The following is a 20,660-nucleotide window of genomic DNA, read 5'->3' as shown; positions in this document are numbered from 1 at the left end:
TGGACAGGAGGTCTGCTAACTGAGGGACTGAAGATGAGATGGATGCTACCGATGAGATAGAGTCTGTTTGAGCACGAACATAAAGTAGTGCTCCTTTTGCTTCCTTGCGAATAGCTCGTTGGGCTTGGAGATGCGAAATCAATGGGATACCAAAAATGCTTCTATCCCCACGAATCATGACAGGCTCAGGAAAACCTTTACAGATAGTAAAAGTATCCTGTCCCCAATCGGGAATAGGCTCATACGGACGGAACCACTGAATTCCTAAGATCATGTCACACCCCATCAGAGCCAAGACGATGAAATCTCGTTGGAATGAGGCCTTCTGAATGTCAAAGGCAAATTGTTGTGCCTTCTGAGAAATGTGGGTGCGGAGACCAAGTGTAAACCCGTCCACATCCAGATGATATGGAACTAATGTGCAGCTCATTTTGTTAGCCAACTAGGGAGAGATAGCGTCTTCATAACTGCCCATATCGAAAACGACTACAAACTGTAGGCCCTTAGCGGAGCCATAAGCTCGGATGAGGCTTTTTTGTGCAGCATTGCTCTCACCCTCCTGCTTAGCATCAAATACCACAGATGGCATAGGATGCATAGAAGGTAAAAGTTGAACCGCATTGGTGGTAGTAGGCGGGGCTGAAGGAGCTAGGGAGGCTGCGGCAACTATGGCAGAAGGGGCTTTAGCGGCTTGTTCCGCTTGCCATTTGTGGCAATCCTTCTTACCATGCCCTATGATGTGACAGAAAAAACATCTGTTTCCTGACTAATACTTCTTTTGCTTCTCTGGAGGAAGATAACCTCCAGTAATGCCTCCTTTAGCCTTTTCATCGAGGATTTTCTTAGGCTTAGATTCTTTATCTTTCTTACCCCCTGAACTGGAGCTATTACTGCCATCCTTCTTAGCATCTTTAGAAGATGCATTACCTTTCCCTGGCTGTGCAGTGGATTGCTGCTGCTGGGGTTTGGTACTGGACTCGGATGACTGCTTGGGCTTGCCTCCGTTCATCTTCATTTCTTTATTCAAAGCAAGAGTCAAAGCCTGGTCATATTGTGATATGCAGCGGAAGTCTTCATATTGGAGGATCCTGTCACACAAATGTTCACACCGTCTTCTGTATCCTAAGTTTTGTGAGTTTAGCAATCCACTTTAATACTACAAACTTTAAAGAGATATGAGAACTGTACACCAGATTGGGTCCCAAATTACCCACTGAAGGACCCCCTATCCCGATAACGAGATAGTATTTGCTTTATTACTTTAGAGAGAATGACTGTGGTCTGTAGATAAGCCAAACGCAAGATCTCGGAGGATCGGAAGCCTGGCTGAACTGTACACGGCTGTAGAAACACCTCAATGAACTGATCTCGAGCCTATGCACTTTTCCCAAGGGCATGAGGAAGGGCTGCACACCTGAGGTTGAGAAAGGATTGCCAAGGACTATTCTAAGCTAAGTAACTATGCTGAAAATGCTTATGAATGATATGTTACCTTCACCAGATGACTGTAGCATGTATGGATGATGCACAGAAGGCGGAGGCACTGCTGTAGGGCTGAATACTGTTGTAGAACTGATGCTGGACTGAAACACAGACTGTATGACTGCTGTGGAACTGTAAACGCAGGGCTGAACTGAACTGAACTGCAGGCGGCTGTGATGTATGCAAAACACAGAGATATATGCTGTTTTGGGACCTGTGGAAGTGCTGAATGGCTGCGCCTATGATCTGCAAGGACTGCTGAGCTGCTGAATGTCTACTGGACTACTGCGTTGATGTACAAGTACTGTTGTACGGCTGATTGAAGCAAAACGCAGGTTCTCAAGGCTGGAGAAGCAAACGCAGAAGCTCCAAGGGCTGGATGAGACTATGGCTGCAGGCGGGGATGCTCTTGGGACTAAGGATATGAGGGTACCTAGCTTCTGAAGACTGAATGATGAACTAAGCCCTATGCAAGCCTATTATACTAGATAGGGGCTGGTCAAGTTGGCTGGTCATTTATTTAATAAAGTTTATATTTATAAATGACAATAAATGCTAAATAAATACCATAAAATATGGGAAAAATACCAGATAAATCCTAGTAAATTCCCTAAGGTTTTTGGGCTGTTCTAAATGATGCACAGACATATGAATGCATATTATGCAGGATGCAAAGTGCTTTTTGATGCAAACCCTAAGGCTTCTACTGACTCTACATGCATGAATGATTCTCTCCAAGTGGGTTAAGGGACTTGACTGACTGACTGACCCGCTAAGGCTGAGGATCTCTACGTAACTCGTGCCTGACTTATCTTGGACTGAGGATATACAATGGGGTCACGGCGTACGACAAATATCATCTTGCTGGGTTCTAATAATGTACATACATCAGAACTTGTGCTTCATGGTAACTCGGGCCAGTTCTGGTGGACAGAAGGAACATCTGGCCGAAAGATGTGGAGAAGCAACAAAATCTATCGACTATTGAACTGATTCCAAATTCGATCTCAATTCAGCCCTTGATTTAGGTTGTTGGATATTGAGGAGATTTGGTAGTTGGACAATTAGAATGAAATCATTTGAGATTTCAATGTTGACTATTGAGATTTGGTGCTTGTTAAGTACCAAATGTAGTACAACGCAAACGGGCCTTGAGGGTAGGACAATGGTGGGAACCTGTCCCATGCACGGAAGCATGTACCTTGTGTATTGCCAACATTGCTTTGAGAGAAAGATGTTGCCGGACAACATAGTACAATGTGTAGTTTGTGCAAGCGATTGCAAGGTTCATATATTAATACGAGACTTGTGGCAGTATTGGTATGGGTATTGCACACAGTGAAGATGGTCAAGGTGGATTTGAATTCGCATGACTTTGGTTGAAGAGTGGCTGCATGAGTGATGCTTATCACTGCATGATCTTAAGTTTACATGAGACATGTATTGACTATCTTGTTTACCCATGGCATGACGTATGTAAGTACTCATATAGGGAGCGAATCATATATTTATTTACCGATTTTGATGCCATCTCTTGGATGTTGGATCGTAATGGGTATTTTATTGCCAGTTGACTTGGGGGAACTCACCTACCGTGGTGAGTAAGTTTACGGGAGTAGCTTCTTATGATGTAAGTTCCCACAGTATTGGGGTGGAGACCCAATTCCCGTGTGGAGATCCAATTCGCAATTCGAAAGACTAATAGATCGAATAGTGGGCTAGACAAGGAACCATTACGGGAATTTTGATTCTACTCTTAGGGAATCAGATAAGTTGATGAGTAACCTCTTGGGGATTCTGTAATTCCAGTAGCCTAGATCTAGTAGAGGAGTTCCAAGTTGGCTTAGGTTGTCAGAATATGCAGCGGAGATGACGACAAAATCTGAAAACTCAAGAGCAAGTGCACTGCAGAAAAACACAGCAATAGAGAAGGAGAGAGAGAGGCGTGTAACTATGCTATATATACACAAGAAAATCCCGGAAACTGAATACAACATGTGTGGGGGCAAGGGGCCATTTTATATGGCCCCTATGATCCAGTCGGCCAGTAGCAAGGACAGCTGACAGCATCAAAAAGACACCCGACCTGCAGAAATCCTAGTCGGCCTGCACACGTGTGCAGTCAGCCAGCTACAGACAGAGACGGGGAGCAGCAGGAGCAGTCGGCTATCAACTAGATCAATCCCAGAACCACAAGGCAGCCTCCCACACCTGGTAAAAATAGATAAAAATAGGGAAAAAATATGGAGAGTGGGGAAAAATGAGAAAACACCTAAATCGGGCGGGCACACCCACAACAGAGGCTCTGGTGTAAATATACAGACAGGAGATGACTGCTAACACCCCCTCTCAGCTCCTGGATGTGGAACCAACCCCAGTGAGCTGGAGTGCCGCCGGAGTATAGCCTTAGATAGAGACTTCGTGAAGAGGTCCACCGCACTGTCCTCCGTCGAACAGAACTCTAGCAAGATGTCATCAGCAACGATCTTTTCACGAACAAAATGCCTCTGGATGACCGTGGGTTCCACTAGTGGAAACCCAACCCTGCCAAGTAAGCTCTGCAACCTCACCACCTCGCAAGCAACACCACAAGTAGCCCGGTACTATGCCCCTGTCGACGTCAGGGCAATAGATGGCTGCCTCTTACTGCTCCATGAAACTGCTCCCGAGCCAAGGGAAAAACTAGAGCCTGATGTCAGGGTCCTTGTGTCTGGCTCTCCTCCCCAATCTGAGTCATTCCATCCGTGGAGTCTGACTCCATCTATCAATCCCCCTCCTGTGTAAAAGAGTCCAAGATCCTTCGCAATGTTGCAGAAACCACAAGATACGCAATCTTGCCTCCCAAAGAGTCCTCTGCAAACATGAGCTCAACAGCCTCATCAGGAAGCTCCCGTCCAATTTGGTATGCATCAACCAAATCAATGAACCATTCTGCTTCCGAGTCAAGGAGGCATCATACTGCTCACAAGGATCAACAACTGTTACGGTGGGATGCCAAGTCCTGGAAACCTGCTAAAGACCATTCAAGGCCTTTGAAAACCTGTAAACCACTCCCTCTGAATCCGGAACCACAAAGACTGGAGAATGTGCAACATCCACCTCCACCTGCAAGTAATCAACTGCCACCTGCCTGGCTTTCCAATAGGTCCCTGTGGAAAGAACTTCCTTATCGACAGGAGTTTCTTTGTCCCGAATGCTACGAGACATTAGAGCATAGGTTACCTGTAAAGTTTCCTCTGACTGAGGAACACAAGAACTACCAACATCTGTACTGGAAAGTTCCTACCAACTGTTGCCATCAACTGGCAAGCCATCCACCATCTGGTCCGGGAAGCCTACTCCTGTAGCGTATCCACATTTAAGTGGCCATTACCAGACTGCCACTCATCACAAAACTGAGGACTTGGGAGAGTGAGTGTTGAAAGTTTGTAAACTCCATTCTCCACTCCGTCTTCCCAAACGACTTGGCCTGTTGCCTTGTCCCGGAGAGCATTAAATGCTTATCAAACTCCACCCGCACGCCAGTCTTGCAAACCTAATGCACTGACAACAGATGAAAACCAAGTGATGGAATATACAACACCTGGGAGGAATGCTTCCCCCCTCTACCATCGGGAACTATCTTCAACTTGCCCTCACTGGGATAGTGGATGTATCCCCAGTAAAAATGTGACCAAAATACTTGCAGAGATCCTGTAAATCCGAACGGGACGGAGTCATGTGCCTGGAAGCACCTCTGTCTAGAATCCACTCCCAAGTATCCGTAGCGGAGAGTCCTCCAACCTCCTCCCTGCATGAAGGAAATGAAACATCGGTGTCCATAACCTCCATGTGCACAAAAGCTGGAGTCTTCACGGTTGCTGCCGAGGATTCTGCACCCTTCTCGGTGCTCCGCTTGGGACACTGCCTCCAATAGTGGCCTTTCTCGCCACAATCATTACAAGTCCTCTCTGCCTTCAGTTTCTCGCGGTCTGAGTCGGACTTCTTCTCAGAAGACTTCTTCGATGAAGCCTTCCCTTTGCCCTTGTTATTACGGCCTTTTGACTGTTGGCCAGTTAAGGCCTTTTGACTGTTGGCCAGTTAAGGCCTTCGAACCTCTGCCTTGTGGAGGGTTTAAGAATCTTTCCTCTTGGTCCAAGACAATGATGAGGAAATTGTTGAAGAATTGTGGGATACCATCCACAGGAGGTATCACCATGAGAATTCTGGTCAGAAGGTAACCTTGGAGACTCAGCTTTCCAACGTAAAGATTGCTAATACTGCTAACATCATGGATTTTGTTACGGAGTTCATAACCATTGAGAAACAGTTGGTCTCTTTGGGGCGCAAAGCTACTGACGAGGACTTTATCGATCAGCTTCTCGCCATTGCCCGAGACTTTCTTTGCTTTTTGTGATGCAATATCACTTCTTCCTTCTCCTCCTGATCTACATACCATTGTTGGCATGCTTTAGGTTAGGGCCATGAGAAAGAAGACTGGTGAGGGTACCCTTCTTCAATCTAAGGGTAAAAGCAAATGGCAGTCCAAGGTTTCCACGAGCAACAAAGGTGACCATAAACCTGCCAACAATCCCGCTCATAAGGAGCTTATTTGTCATTATTGTGGTCTCAAAGGTCACATTCAGTCTAATTGTCGAAAGAAGAAGAGAGACAGTGGTTTTGCTAAGAAACCCCCCAATCAAACCTTTTCATCCACCAATCAAACTCACAAATCCTCTTCCACCAAGGAGACTGTCTTCATCGGTATTGAGGATCTTCTCTCTACCTCTTTTGTTCCTTCCACCTCACGTCTTACGAATTGGGAGGTTGATAGTGGGTACATGACTCCTAATAGGATCATTCTTCATGACATTTGTCCCAGCTCTTCGACGGTGTCCATTGGTGATGCTTCCAACTTGAAGGCCTCGTCGGTTGGTAATGTGCAACTTAACTCTTCCTCGGGCCAGCCTTCTACCATTCAGGATGTGCTTCATGTTTCCAAGCTCTCCAGCATCCTAGAAACCGTCTTTTATTTCAAGGTTTTCGGTTGTGATGCCTATGTTCATATTCTTGATTCTGATATATCCAAATTTGATGCCAAGTCTAAGAAGTGCAAATTCCTTGGATATAGCTCTCATTCCAAAGCTTGCAGATTATGGGATTGGGAGTCGCGATCCTTGGTGATTTCTTGCGATGTTCACTTTGTTGAACCCTCAAATGATCTCGCTCTCATCTTGAGATCCTTGGTGATTTCTCGCGCTGTTCACTTTGTTGAACCCTTAGATGATTCTTGCTCTCATCCTAAGCCACTTCAACTTCACCACCATGAACTTTTTTACCCCTTGCCTCTCCACCCCCACTTCCTCCTTCCATGGCTTCTCCTACTCCTGCTTTTGTGCAAGAGAGGATTGCCCCTAAGATTCCACGATGGCTGGAAACCATTGTTCGTGATTCTCATCTCTCCGATATGGAACTTCATCAGCTTGCTGATTCTTCAGCACAATCTTTTTTTTTTTTTCCGAGAAAAGATCCTTTCATTAGTTATGTAAAAAAAAACGCCCGTAGGGCTACAAAAGAGATCTCTCCTGCTCCTAACAGAGAGAAGAGCAGTGAATACATCATGGCAGCCCGGGAGACTCTCCCTAGGTGCTGCAAAATACAAACATCAGTCTAAAGGACTGAACGGCTAAATCATACAATGGGGGGGGGGAAGAGCCAAACAGGTGGCCTGTAGTGCCAACGGGGGGATCCCGTGTGTAGGGTGTAGAACGGGCCGCAGCGCCAAGTGGTATGAAAGGCCTGGCGCCGTAAGATCGCCTCATCCGAGTCTCCCCGGATGCGGTCGTACTGTCCTCGCAGGGTGTGGATCAACTCCTGCCAAATCCCTCGAACAGTCTCTGCTGGTGGCTCCAATCTCCCCTCAAAGGCCGTGAAGCACCGGGCCCTCCAGGTGAACCAGATGGTGAGGCTGCTGAGGAGCTCCCATCGTAAATCCCTCTCCTGTGTCCAGCTGGCGGACGAGTAATCCGGTGCCGGAACCAGGCGAGGCTGGCCCCTAATAAAGCTGATGGCCTGACTGCCCTGCTCCATCTCATAGCCCATAGCAGGCCCTGACGAAGTCGACCAAGCAGCGGCACCCCACGTAAACATACCCTCTGGAGAGAGGGGGGCCAGAATACGCAGCATCCGCAGCCAAATCTGCTGAGCCTGAGGGCAGTCCCAAAGGCAATGTCTCTGTGTCTCCATAGGGTGGCCGCATCGGACGCAGGCCGCCGGAAGACCGCTGTAAACAAGCCAAGTGCCAACTGCTGAGCCCCTGTGGGCGACCAGCCACTGAAAAGCCGAGATCCTGCGGGCCTGTCGACTAGCCCAGAGCCGAGCCCAGAAATCCTCCAGGAACTCCTGTGATAGTCCCTGCAATCGCCAATGCCCCGATGCCGCTGGAGAAACCGTCCTCCTCGCCGTCAAGATATGCCGTCCCAGCCGAACAGTATACTGGAAAAATGTGATCTCTGTGGCCTCAAGGGATGCATAAGGATCATGCCACTCGTACTCTCCGGGGTCCCACTGCAGCCGGGCCAAGGGGCGCGCTGCATATGCCCATATGCGCCAATCCGGGAGCACGTCAGCAGGGTCGGGGTCAATATGCCACTTCCGAGAAGCGGCAGCCACTACCCGAATCCTCTGAAAGGTGCACTCTGCAACCAAAGGCGACTCCACCTCCACTCTCTGGAGTCGGCCCTCATCCTGAATCTCATAATAGAGGCATCTGCCATCCTCAGTGCTAGCTCTGACAGCAATCAGGATCTCCAACTGTGTGAAGGCACCCATCCACCGTGGGGCCACTGGCTCGAGAGGTGTGAACCACTCCTCTGTAAGTGCCTCCCGAATATCATCCCTCATAATCAACCCCCCTCTGAAGTGACTCAGCCTCTCCACCTGGGTCTCCTCTGGTAGACTGCAGAAAGCCTGCCAGTCTCCAAAACTACGAGCTGGGCCTGCCGCTAAAGGTCCCCAGGCTAGACGAGGCCGAGAACCCAGCATATGACCCTGCTCTGTACGAACCGCTGGGCTCCAGATGAGCGGCTGCCTGGCCCGCTCCTCAACACAAGACGGAGGCCGCTGAGAGAGCCCCGGTCTCAGTAGCTCCCAAGCTCGCAGGATACTCAAAGCAAATCTGTCCTCCCATCCTCTACTGAGGCCTGTCCTCCTCATCTCTATGAATATCCAGCGAATCTCTGGTGCCCAAGTACCCCCTGCAGGAGGCGCCCGGGCCTGCAGTCGCTGCAAGAGGAGCTCTTTCCAAGGCTCAGCGCCTGGAAGCAACCCCCGAACAATAAGCTTCCCCAATAAGGCTCTACTCTGATCGACTGGATCTATAATGCCCAAACCGCCCTGAGCCAGCGGAAGTGTAATAACTGCCCATGCAACCTTTGCCCGGGCTGGCTGACCGTCCCGCCCAGACCACAGAAAGTTCCTGATCAGCCTCTGTACCTGGCTGATGCAAGAGCTCGAGAAAATCCAGCAAGACGTAATGTACCACATAGTCGCTAACAGCACCTGATTTGCCACCACCACCCTCCCAGCCAAGGATAGTCGAGCTGTACTCCAATACAATAGCTTCTTCCGAATGCTCAGAAGAAGCGGGGCAATCTGCTGCTCAGGTGACAAATCGAGGCCAATCTGGCATCCCAAATACCGCACTGCTGTGCCGGAAGGAATCCATCTAAAACCGGGGTCCGGACTCCATGCCGGAGTGGGAGCACTACTGATCCAAAAGGCCACTGTCTTGCGCCAATTGATCAATGCTCCCGAAGCTGCACTAAAAACCTGGAGCGACTGCTCTGCCCGAATAAGATTGGCCTCTTGGCCATGCAAAAATAAGCCCGTGTCGTCTGCAAACTCTGCATCAAGCAAATCCTCCCCCCGGACTGGGAGCTGAAGTCCTCTCAAACCAACCTCCTCTGCCGTCAAATACATACTCATAGCCTCCGCAAAGAAGAGAAAAAGGAAAGGGGCGAGAGGACACCCCTGACGGACTGATCTGGTCAGCTCAAAACTCGGCCCCCGACCTCCTGCAATCAGCACCTGGCTGCGAGCTGTGGAATACAAAGCTGCCACCCCTCTGATCCATCCTGGCTCAAAGCCCAGGCGCAGCATAGTGCCCTCTAAGAATCCCCAATCAACTCTATCGTATGCCTTCTCAAAATCGAGAAGCATCACGACCAAGTCCTCGCCAAGAAACCTAGCTCGGGCCGTCGCCTCCCAAAAAGTAAAGATGTTGTCAAGGATACTGCGCTCCTTGACAAATCCTGTCTGAGTAGCATGAATCAACTCCCCCAGGAAGGGCTGGATCCTCAAACTCAAGGCCTTTGCCAAGACCTTGTATACAGTATTGAGGATCGTAATAGGCCTCCAATGCCGAATGTCATCCGATACTCCCTCCCCCTTGGGGATAAGATAGATCAAGCCCTCTGAAAAGCTCTGCGGCATCACCCCAGTGTCCAAAACATGCTGAAAGCCCCTGCGGAGGCCTGGCCCCAAAAGGTCCCAATAGCGCATAAAAAAGGCCGGCGTCAGTCCGTCCTCCCCTGGGCAACTATGTCGCGGCAGGACCCTCAAGGCCTCGGCAAGCTCAATCTCTGACAGAGGCGCACCTAGAACTGTGCGCATATGGTCTGTGACCCTCCTCTGCACATGGGCCCACACTGTCTGTCTGCATACATCTCGATCCTCAGTGGCTGGCTCTGCTGAAAGCAAGTCACGATAAAAAGCAGTGGCAATGGCTCTGATCTCCCCGAGCTCAGTAGCTATCGATCCATCCGGTCTACCAAGCTGGCGAACCCCTGCTCGCGCATGACGGGGTCCAGTGATCTCAAAAAACTCCCCAGTCACTCTATCACCAAGCTGTGTCCACTGAGAGGCCTGTCGACGATAGTAAAACTCATGTCTCTGCTCCTCTGCCTCTCTAACCTCCTGGCGTGCCTGGCTCAGCTGGGACGCCACCCACTCACATGCAGGCTGCTGCTCCTGAAGGCGCTGTAGCGAAGCAAGGCTGCGTCTCAGCCGTTGCTCCCGCTCGCGAATCTCTCCCAGTCGTGCCAAAGCTGCAGCGTGTAGAAAAGAGCTAAGATCAATGAGTCCCTGGGCACACTGGCCCGCTGCATCCTGGTCAGAACACTGACTATCATGCCAGATCCTCTCAATGTCCTCAGCGAGACTGGGGTCTGCAAGTACCCTCTCTGGGATCCTCAACTGCAAGCTGGGCTCCCGTGTCCCCTCCTCCAAAGTCAGTATAACTGGCGCATGATCTGAAAATGAGGTGCCAGCAAGAATGCCGACGGAGCCCCCTCGCTCCCCCAACCAATCGCCCACATAAAAGCGATCAATCCGAGATAGATTAGTCCCTCCCTGCCGGCGATCCGACCGAGAGAAACTAAGACTGTCCTGAGACCGGGAGAAAGCCCCATGCTGCCATGCATCCGTGATCCTCAATGTCATACAAAACCGGTCCCAAGCTGCAAGCTCCGTGCCGTGCACTGTTACATGACTGCCTCCCACCCTATCTGCCGGGTCCTCAAGCATGTTGAAGTCTCCCCCAACACACCAATGTGCGGCCTCTGGCAATGCATCTGTAACCTGAGTCCAGAACTCTGCTCTGGCACTAGCATGATTGGGCGCATAGATGTTGAGCACACCCAATAGCTCATCATGCATCCTCAGAATGACATACTGTGCTCTACCAGGCACAATGATCCCTCGATCCACAATGGCCTGCCGCCATGCATCTGCAATAACCATGCATACTCCTCCCTGTCCTCCCAAAGGACCAAACCCTGCAGACCAGAAAGTATCCCATCTACCAGGCATCACCGAACCATATCTCCGGATCCTGCTCTCACCCAAGTGATGCTCCTGCATCATCAGAATGTCAATGCTGCCACCAACCAGGCATCTCTGTAGCTCCTGCCTCAAGCAGCCTCGATAGCGTATAAAGTGTGCTCCGCCAAGGCCCTGTACATTCCATGAGATGATCCTCATGGATGTCCTACTGAGGTGGAGGCTGTCTCAGCCGTGCGGCGGGCCTTCGCAAGCGGCTTGGATGGAGAGTAGTCCCCATCCGAACGGCTGCGAGTCTGCCCACCCGGTGTACTGCAAATATCCCGGATCAGGCGCCAGTGGCTGTGACCCATGACGACTGCCTCCTGCTCGGACATAGTAACCTCGTGAATACTCACATATCCTGGGTCGCGTGCCAAATCTGCAACAATGCGCACGACCAAATGCCGAACCCCGGATGTATCCACTCCCTCGGGATCCAAGACAAAATGAGCCAACTCCCAAAGTCGGCCTAGCACATCTGTAACCTCCAAGTCGCTCATGTGATGAGAAAACTCAACTGCCTGAGTCTTCAACGTGCTGAGAGCGAGCTCTAGAGTCCACTCCCGATCACAAGGTCCACATAGAGGGAACGAGAAGGCCACCGCTGAGTCTAGTGCCTCCTCCCCGCGGGCCGGGGGTATCACTACATGCACTCGGATGGGTGCTGGCTCATGGGGGCCCTCTGCTCCAAAAAGCCGTGTGAAGGTATAATCAAACGCCGCCGAGCGCTGTCGAATGCCGAGACGACTCAGCCGACTGCGGATAGATGAAATCCGTGAAGCCCTAATCGGCATAGGTCTCCTCTGTGATGCTCGAGCGAGGTCAGTGCTCAGCGCCCTCCGGACTGCAGGTGAGCGCCAGGGAGCTGCCAGAACCTCCCGGGAAGGCGAGGCGGGCGGAGGGGGAGGAGGGGGAGGCGAGGGAGGAGGAGAGGGAGCCGCTGCCGAGGCCGGAGCGGGGACGGGAGGAGGCGAAGGTGGAAGCGAGGCGGAGGGAGGGGATGGGTGTGGGGGAGGTGAAGGAGGGGGAGCTGGCATCTCCTGGTCCTCGGTCGCTGCAGGGGTCTCCTCCTGAAGGGGAGCAAATCTGTTCCTCACGGGAACCCAGTGAGGCTGAGACTGTTGCTGCTGCTGCAGCGGTACCTGGGCGTGCTGCTGTGGCTGTCTCCCTCGACGGCGCCCCTGTCCAGGCTGCCACTCCGAGGTCTCTGTGGCCTGAGCAGGTGTCCCTGAGGCAGCCTGCCGAGCCGAATCTGTGGGCGGGCCATCCGTGGCCTGCTGCTGTGGTGAGGGCCGAGGTCTCCTGCGAGGGCAGGCCTTGGCCAAATGACCGACCTGCCTGCAAATGAAGCACTGGTTCGGGAGCCCCGAGAACTCCACTCTCTGATCTATCCACCCCCCCCCTATCCTAGGTAGCTGAATGACCTTAGGAAGGGAGGAGATGTCAGATACCAACACTCTGACCGAAGGTAGCCCAGCTGCTCTGGCCACCACTGAAGCTGCTGAGGGGCCCGTCTCAAGAACCGAGCCCACCAATGCTCCGAGCCTGGAGAGGAGCGGAAGATACTCCCGGCGGAGACCAGGGAAACAAACTGTAATATGGAAGAGGCGCTCTCCCTGCTCCGCCGCAGCTGGGTCAAATCCATGCTGCCAAGGCCTGAAGAAAGCCCGAGCACCCCTGATATCCAGAGGACTCATGGCAAGGACCTTGGCAACGCTCTGGGCGGCCTCGAACTCGATCTGATAATGTCCCCGGCCCAAGAGCTGTACATCAAGGATCTTGCCCACATCTGCAAGAAGGCGAGCCTGAAGTAGATCCCTGATCTCCCCTCTGCTGGGGCGAGTGCCGACTATACGGCAGATGGTGGAGTGAGCCTGAAGGCGTTCCACCTCTGCGGTGAGGCTCGCTTCCTCTTCCGGCGAAAGAGAAAGCCTGATGGGGATGACCTCGGGGGCGGGCGAGGGGGCTGCGGAAGAGTCCCTCTGAGGCGAGGCGGGAGGAGTCTCCATCAGAGTCTGAAGCTCAAGCGAAGGCGAGGCGAAAGCGAAAAACCCCAGCAAGAAGCGGGCTGCACACCAAGAGACGGAAGACGGATGACGAAAACCACAAACCCCCAAGGGGGGAAGGCAGCGCGACAGAGGAGGGAAGGGGGGGGGGGCGGCGAACGCGAGAAGGAGAGGGGGGGGGGGGGCGCTGCTGAATGGAGGCGGCGAGATGAGAGCGAGGCGGCGGGGGGGCCAGCAGGCGGAAGCGGGGGGGGGATGGCGAGCAGGTGGAAGCGGGGGTGAAGGCGAAAAGGCGGCAGCGGGGGGAACAGGCGGAAGCGGGGGGGGGATGGCGAGCAGGCAGCAGCGGGGGGGGCAGGCGCAATGGCGCAGAGGGGAGGGGGCGAAACAGGCGAAAAGGGGGGGGGGGGCGGCGCAGCAGCGAGGCAGGAGAGGGGGGGCGCAGCGGCAAAAAGGGGGGGGGAGCGAAGGTGCGCAGAGCTGGGGGGGGGGGGCGGGAGCTTCAGCGAGCGAAAAAATTGTGTTTTTGACTACTTCCTCTTCAGCACAATCTTTGACATGGGCATGGAGATTATAGCAGCTTCGCCATTCTTGTAACCTCACCTTGATGAGTACAATGATACAGTCATATGAGCCTACTATAGCTAAAGAGGCTTTTGCTCTTCCTAAGTGGCAAGCAGTCATGGGGGCCGAGATTGATTCCATTGAGAGTAATTGTACATGGGAGCTTGTGGACTGGCCTTTGCATCGACAGGTGTGGGTCTTTAAGACCAAGTTTCATGTTGATGGATCTCTAGACAAACACAAAGCTAGATTGGTTGCAAAGGGGTACTCTTTGATTGAAGGTGTGGCAAGATACACCACCATCCGGACAGCTCTTGCTCTTTGTGCTCATGAGCACTGGCCGATTTACCAAATGGATGTCAAGTCTGTCTTTCTTAATGGCGACTTACATGAGGAGGTGTATGCTAAACAACCTCAAGGTTTTCAAGTTCCCAGATTTGAGGGTAAGGTGTACAGATTGCACAAAGCCCTTTATGATTTGAAACAAAAGCAACTCATGAACATATCGCTGCTAAGAGACAAGGAACCCCCTTTGGGTCTGCCAGATCTCCAATCCCAAGAAGAAGTGGAGTAAGTCTAAGTCGGTCATCTCAAACCCCTTTGACAAGGCAGTCTTCGTCACTGCAATGTGCTCCACATGACCGCCAGTGAGAATGAGGTCATCCATATAAAGGATGATCAACGTGACCAAACCATGTTCCCGAAAGAGATACAAGTTAGGATCTGCAACTGATCTCTGAAATCCAGTCCGTACAAATAAGGAATCAATCTTCTGATTGCAAGCCTTGGGAGCTTGCTTAAAACCATACAAGGCCTTCCGCAACTTGTAAACCATCCCCTTTGATCCTGGAACCTCAAAGCCTAGAGGCTGCTCAATATACACCTCCTCCTGTAAGTCACCATTAAGGAACGCGGATTTCACATCCATCTAATATACGGGCCACCGCTGAGAAGAGGCAAGGGCAAGAACGCTCCGAATCGTTGTCATCCTCACTGTCGGTGCAAATGTATCCTCATAGTTGATGCCAGGCCATTGAGCATAACCCGTAGCCACCAGGCTGGCTTTGTGTTTGTCCATCGACCCATTTGACATATACTTGGTCTTAAAGACCCACTTGACACCAATGACTCACCGTTTCGACGGCCTCGGAACCAACTCCCAAGTTTTATTCTTCTCTATGGCATCCAGTTCCACCTGCATGGCTTTCCTCCAAAGTATCCTGTGAAAGGGCTTCCTTTACGAAAGTGGGCTCTTTGTCCCGCATGATACGAGACATCAAAGCATAGTTTACCTGTAAGAGCTCCGCTGAATGACTTTTGTCACGAACTCTATGCGATCTTCGAGGTCCGTCCTCTGTGGTCCACTCGGAGGGAAGCTCTGTAACACTTAACTCCCGAAGGGTGTCTAACAACCACCTGGGTACTCGAACAGAACGCGGAGCCTCCTGCTGTTGCGGGGGCTCATCTCCAATTGCGGGTCAACCTCCTCAACTGACTGAGGCTGCCGAGCTGGAACAATCGACTGGGAATCATCATCAGACTCATCTTGGTCTCCAAAAAGTGGCGACTCATCAACAGTGGAAGCTGGAACATGCTCATCAAAAACAACATCGATGTTGACAACAACCTCGTTCCGCTCCAGGTCATACAGCTTGTATCCTTTGGAAAGAGAGTTATATCCTATAGAGCCAAGCTTCTGGGACTTCGAGTCAAGCTTCCCCTTCTGCTTCTTTGGAATGTGAACATAGGCATCATTCAAAAACACACGGAAATGGAAGACATCTGGTTTACTACCAAAATAAGCCTCAAAGGGAGTCATCTTTGGTACTAAAGCCGTCGGAGATCGGTTGACGATATGGACAGCTGTAGCCACAGCCTCTCTTCAAAGTGGACGAGGAAGATCACGATGCTCCAACATCGTCCTCGCCATCTCCACCAGAGTCCGGTTGTTTCGCTCAACTACTCCTTTCTCTGAAGGCAAACTTGTATTGGCCAGCTCCCACTTGATGCCATGTTCCGCACAAAACTGCACAAATGCATTGGAAGAAAACTCTCCTCCTTTGTCAGCCGGAAGAGTCTGTATCTACAAGCCAGATTCTTTCTCCACCATCACATGCCACTCCTTGAACCGAGCAAAAGCTTGGTCCTTTTGGGAAAGGAAATAAACCCATGTGAATCTGCTACAATCATCAAGTAGTAGCATAAAATAAAAAGAACCTCCCAAGGATGGGGTTTGCATAGGTCCACACAAGTTAGTGTGTACCAACTCCAAAGGTTTCGAAGCCCGCCTGGAAGCCTGCTTCAGAAAAGATTCCATGTACTGCTTAGCACGAATGCAAGAATTACAGCGTCCTTGCTTGTTGCCAACATCTGGCAAGTCAACCACCATTTGGTCCCGAAAAGCCCACTGCAGTGCATCCACATTCAAGTGGCCAAACCGAAAGTGCTACAAGTCATCGATCTGAGTGCCTGTCAGAGAGGAGAGTGCTGAGAGTTTGTAGATACCGTTCTCCACTCCGCCTTCCCATACAACTTGGTCTGTTTCTCTGTCCCGTAGAGCAACAGAATGCTCCTCAAACTCCACCTGGCTGGAGTCTTTGTATCTGAAGCTGAAGAATCAGCACTCTTCCTGGTATTCCGCTTGGGTCACTTCGTCCACTAGTTGCCACATGCACTCTGCATTGTAGTGCATGGTGACAAGCTGGCTCATCATCATCAGTGCAACTTTGTAACAGTATTAGTACCATTCAGGATGATATTTGTCGTACGCTGTGACCCCATTGTAATCCTCAGTCCAGGATAAGTCAGGCACAAGCTACGTAGGTCATTCTCAGCCATAGCAAGCCAGTCAGTCGGTCTAAGTCCCTTAACCCATTTAAAGAGACGCATTCATGCATATACAGTCAGTAAAAACCTTAGGATTTGCATCAGAAAGCATTCTGCATATTGCACATCATTCATCCATTGCATCTAGACCATGGCAAACACCCCAGATATCATCTAGTATTTATCAGGATATTTACTAGGATTTTTTTGGGTATTTTTCCCATCATTTTGAGCATTTTACACATCATTTAGGCATTTATGGTGGACATGAGCAGTCGGCCAGCTCAGTAGCCAGCCGACTCTTGGTCTTCAGAGGTCTTGCGTTTGGCTTATTGTCAGTCACACCGTCAGTCTCTTTAAAGATAATAAAGCAAATACTATCTCGGTAACGGGATAGGGGGCCTTTCAGTGGGTAATTCGGGACCCCATACGGTTTACAGTTCTCATCTCTCTTTCATATCTCTTTAAAGTTTGAAGTCATTAAAGTGGATTGCTAAACTCGTGAAACTACTCAGGATACAGAAGACGGTGTGAGGATTTGTGTGATAGGATCCTCCAATACGAATACTTCCACTGCATGTTACATTGGTATCAGATTCAGCTTGTCCACACACACTGTATCCTAGTGTGAGGGCATCCTTGGATGGTCAGATTGCGTTCCGGCACGACCACTGACTTCAGCATCATGTCTACAGAGGAGAGTACCCATCAGGCGGAAGAAGTCTCCCGCGAAGGAGACCTTGCTCTTCCGACTACAGGAGACACCATAGCTCTTCTTAGAGCTCAGAACCAGTTGCTCATGGAACGTCTCCGACTCTTGGAGGCAGCAGCAACATGTCCTCCTCCGCCTCTAGCAGCCCCCGACTACATCTCCCTCTTCTTTCAGATGGAACAACAAAGGAGAGAAGACGAGGCCCGAAGGAGAGAAGAAAAAGCAGAAGCAGAATTAAGAAAGCAATAAGAAAAAGGAGAAAGACGGGACTATGAGGAAGCCCAACGCAGGATCGACGAAGACCGACGTCAGGTTGAACCCGCCGCTCGGGAGCACCAACGAGAGCTCGATCGAGAACGTATGTTACTCGAGCACCAAAGGGAAAAGGAGGACATTCATCTTAGATACCAGCACCTCTCTTCAGCATCCCCCGCCTCAGGTGGCACCAGCCAGCAGTCCGCAGCATCAACTACCGTCATTCGTAGTCAACCAAATTTCAATAAGTATGATGGTAAGTGTGATCATTTAGCAGTTAATCAGTTCATTCATCAATTTACTGCTCATTTTCCATTAGCTAGGATCACAGATCCTCAGGATAGAGTCCACGTAGCGGCTCCCCATCTCACTGGTGAGGCAGTCACTTGGTGACAGCATTGGTCTAATCATTATACAGACCAGACCACAGGTGTCACAGACTTTTAGCTGGGATACATTTGTCCATGACCTGAAGACCAAATTCCTCCCGCCCCAGTACATGACTAGTCTTGCAAATGAGTTCTATGGACTCAGACAAAACGGATCCCCAATGCTTCAGTTTTCCGGCAAGGTTATTACTTTAGCACAGCAGTTAGGGCTATCTACGCAGGCCAAGATGGAGCAAATTCATAGGTGGATTAGATCCTAACATTCGGTTCACAATTCGTAACTTTGAACCCAGTACATATGTGTCACATGCACTAATGAAGTCTCTCCCAACCCACCCCCCACCCCCCCCCCTTCCTTGGCAATAAAGATGTGAAAAGTAATCAATCTCTGATCAAGTCTCTCAGAAAAAAATCCCAACTCGCTTCTGGGACCAAGCCTTAGCTGTCAACCTTCTATTCTTGTCTGGATCTCCTCTCTTTCACCAAAATCTGTCCTCGAATAGAATCTGCTCCTATGGAAGTCTCCAGCGGAGATCACTCAACATAAATTGGAAATCTCAAACTCCAAACCCCTCATGAAGCTCGACTTCTATCTCAGATTTCTTCCATTCTACCTCTGAGCTCACTACTCGTAGAAGAGGATTCCCAACCAAAGCAAATTGTTCCTCGAGAGCAAACATTCTCTCAAGAGTCAAGATACATTCATATCCTAGCTAGAATGGCCTGACTCCTCGGGTCATCACGCATTTCCAAAGCAATCTACAATGAAGGCAGTATGCCGTTCTGGATCTACCTTGCTCTCCATAGACAAGCCGGTTGTTCAAGCTACTCTCCACCCCCGAAATTGGGTGTGAACTAAAGGCAGGCTTTTCAACATAAACTTCCTCATATCACTGGTTAATGGAATCTCAACGACACCACAAGTCACAAAATCAAAGAGATTCTATCAACCAGTTCTTACAGATGTTCTCCTTCAGGACGCAACTATTGAATCTCTGGGACTACAAAAGATCTTACTCACAAAAGCAAAAAATTCAATTAGCCAAAGGTTTAACCTTCAGCAAACATTCTCTCAAGATCCATTCATATCCTAGCTAGAATGGCCTGACTCCTCGGGTCATCACGCATTTCCAAAGCAATCTACAATGAAGGCAGTAAGCAGTTCTGGATCTACCTTGCTCTCCAAATGCAAACCATAGACAGACTAGTTGTTCAAGCTACTCTCCACCCCCCAAATTGGGTGTGAACTAAAGGCAAGCTTTTCAACATAACTTCCTCATATCACTCGTTAACGGAATCTCAACGACACTCGGAGACTCCCCAAGACAATACCACAAGTCCCAAAATCAAAGAGATTTCTATCAACCAGTTCTAACAGATATTCTCCTTCAGGATGGAACTGATTGAATCTCTGGGACTACAAAAGATCTTACTCACAAAAGCAAGAAATTCAATTAGCCAAAGGTTTAACCTTCAGCCTAACTCTAGGGTGAGTATACAACTCCACTCCCAATCCACTGTGTCCTCACATGTCTTTGTGAAGAGAAACACACAACCTCCTCAACAAGAGGTTTACTTCCACCCCATATCCATGGTGTGCACCCCATAAGATAGGTGGATTTCCCTTGACTACTAGAATCAAGGGACTAGGTGCCTCAATGGATTTCCATCCACCTATGGAGCAACAGATACATCCATGGAACTACACCTTCCTCGGAGCATCAATGAACTTTGTGGGATCCTCACACACAAAGTCAATAAATCATTACTGTCCCAAAACCTAGGACACAACTAAATGGTCTTTGACCCAAGGTCTCCGACCCATAAGTTCTCAAATTTCTCATCTCTTTTATATACAACTGAGGCTGCTCTTTGTACACAAGGTACAAGCTTTTACAACAGTTTGACCATATCACGAAGGCTCCATTCTAGGGCCACCCCTAAGCCTCACGTTGAATTGCCGTGAGTCGGCCAAGCTCTGATAGTCACACTCATCCACTTCCAGTGGATCTAACAGGCTCTGTAGACTCGAGTCCCACATACTTGCGCAACAGGCTTACATGGACTGCATTGTGAATTTTCCAATGATCCAGCAAAAAATCCACTTCATTGACCTCCTCAATGACTTTGAATGGTAGTAGAGAGCTTAGGACACATCCCCTCTTTTCTAGGCCTCTTCCTGAGTCTCGCTTTCTCGAATATCAGCGATACCCAATCATTTTCTTTCATGTCCAATTGCCTTTTCTATGCTTATCTACAGCCTTTTTATGCTTCTATTCAAGTCAAGATCTTACCTTATCCTTGCTGAATCATGTTTCGGGTCTTGCCTTTGAGACGCAATGCAACTCACCGATGTGCGTGTACTAGCTCTCCGTTGTCACACCGGAATGCTCCTTTGGTAAGAGGCTGAAGGTAGGGAGTAGTACAGTGGAATACTTGATTGGATCCCCAACCTTCACATCCCATCCATACCTCAAAACAGTTAGTATGATGAAGAATGTAAAGCCTACCACTTGCAACTCCGCCAAGATCAAGCAAGGGGAATCATCACGGCATGTCAAGTGC

General features: G+C 50.1%; 1 protein-coding gene across 1 annotated transcript in view; it reads right to left on the bottom strand.

Moving 5' to 3' along the window:
• Positions 1–20,660, bottom strand: part of LOC147630959 (NagB/RpiA/CoA transferase-like superfamily protein) — a gene marked incomplete at its 3' end in the record, with an annotated part of 62,578 nt that overhangs the window by 29,973 nt on the left and 11,945 nt on the right. The window lies entirely within an intron of this gene.

The sequence above is a fragment of the Cibotium barometz genome, chromosome 15, assembly GCF_041138505.1.
Source record: "Cibotium barometz isolate CiBa-2024 chromosome 15, ASM4113850v1, whole genome shotgun sequence".
Taxonomy (NCBI): Eukaryota; Viridiplantae; Streptophyta; class Polypodiopsida; order Cyatheales; family Cibotiaceae; genus Cibotium; species Cibotium barometz.
This window is presented reverse-complemented; position numbering and strand designations above follow the sequence as displayed.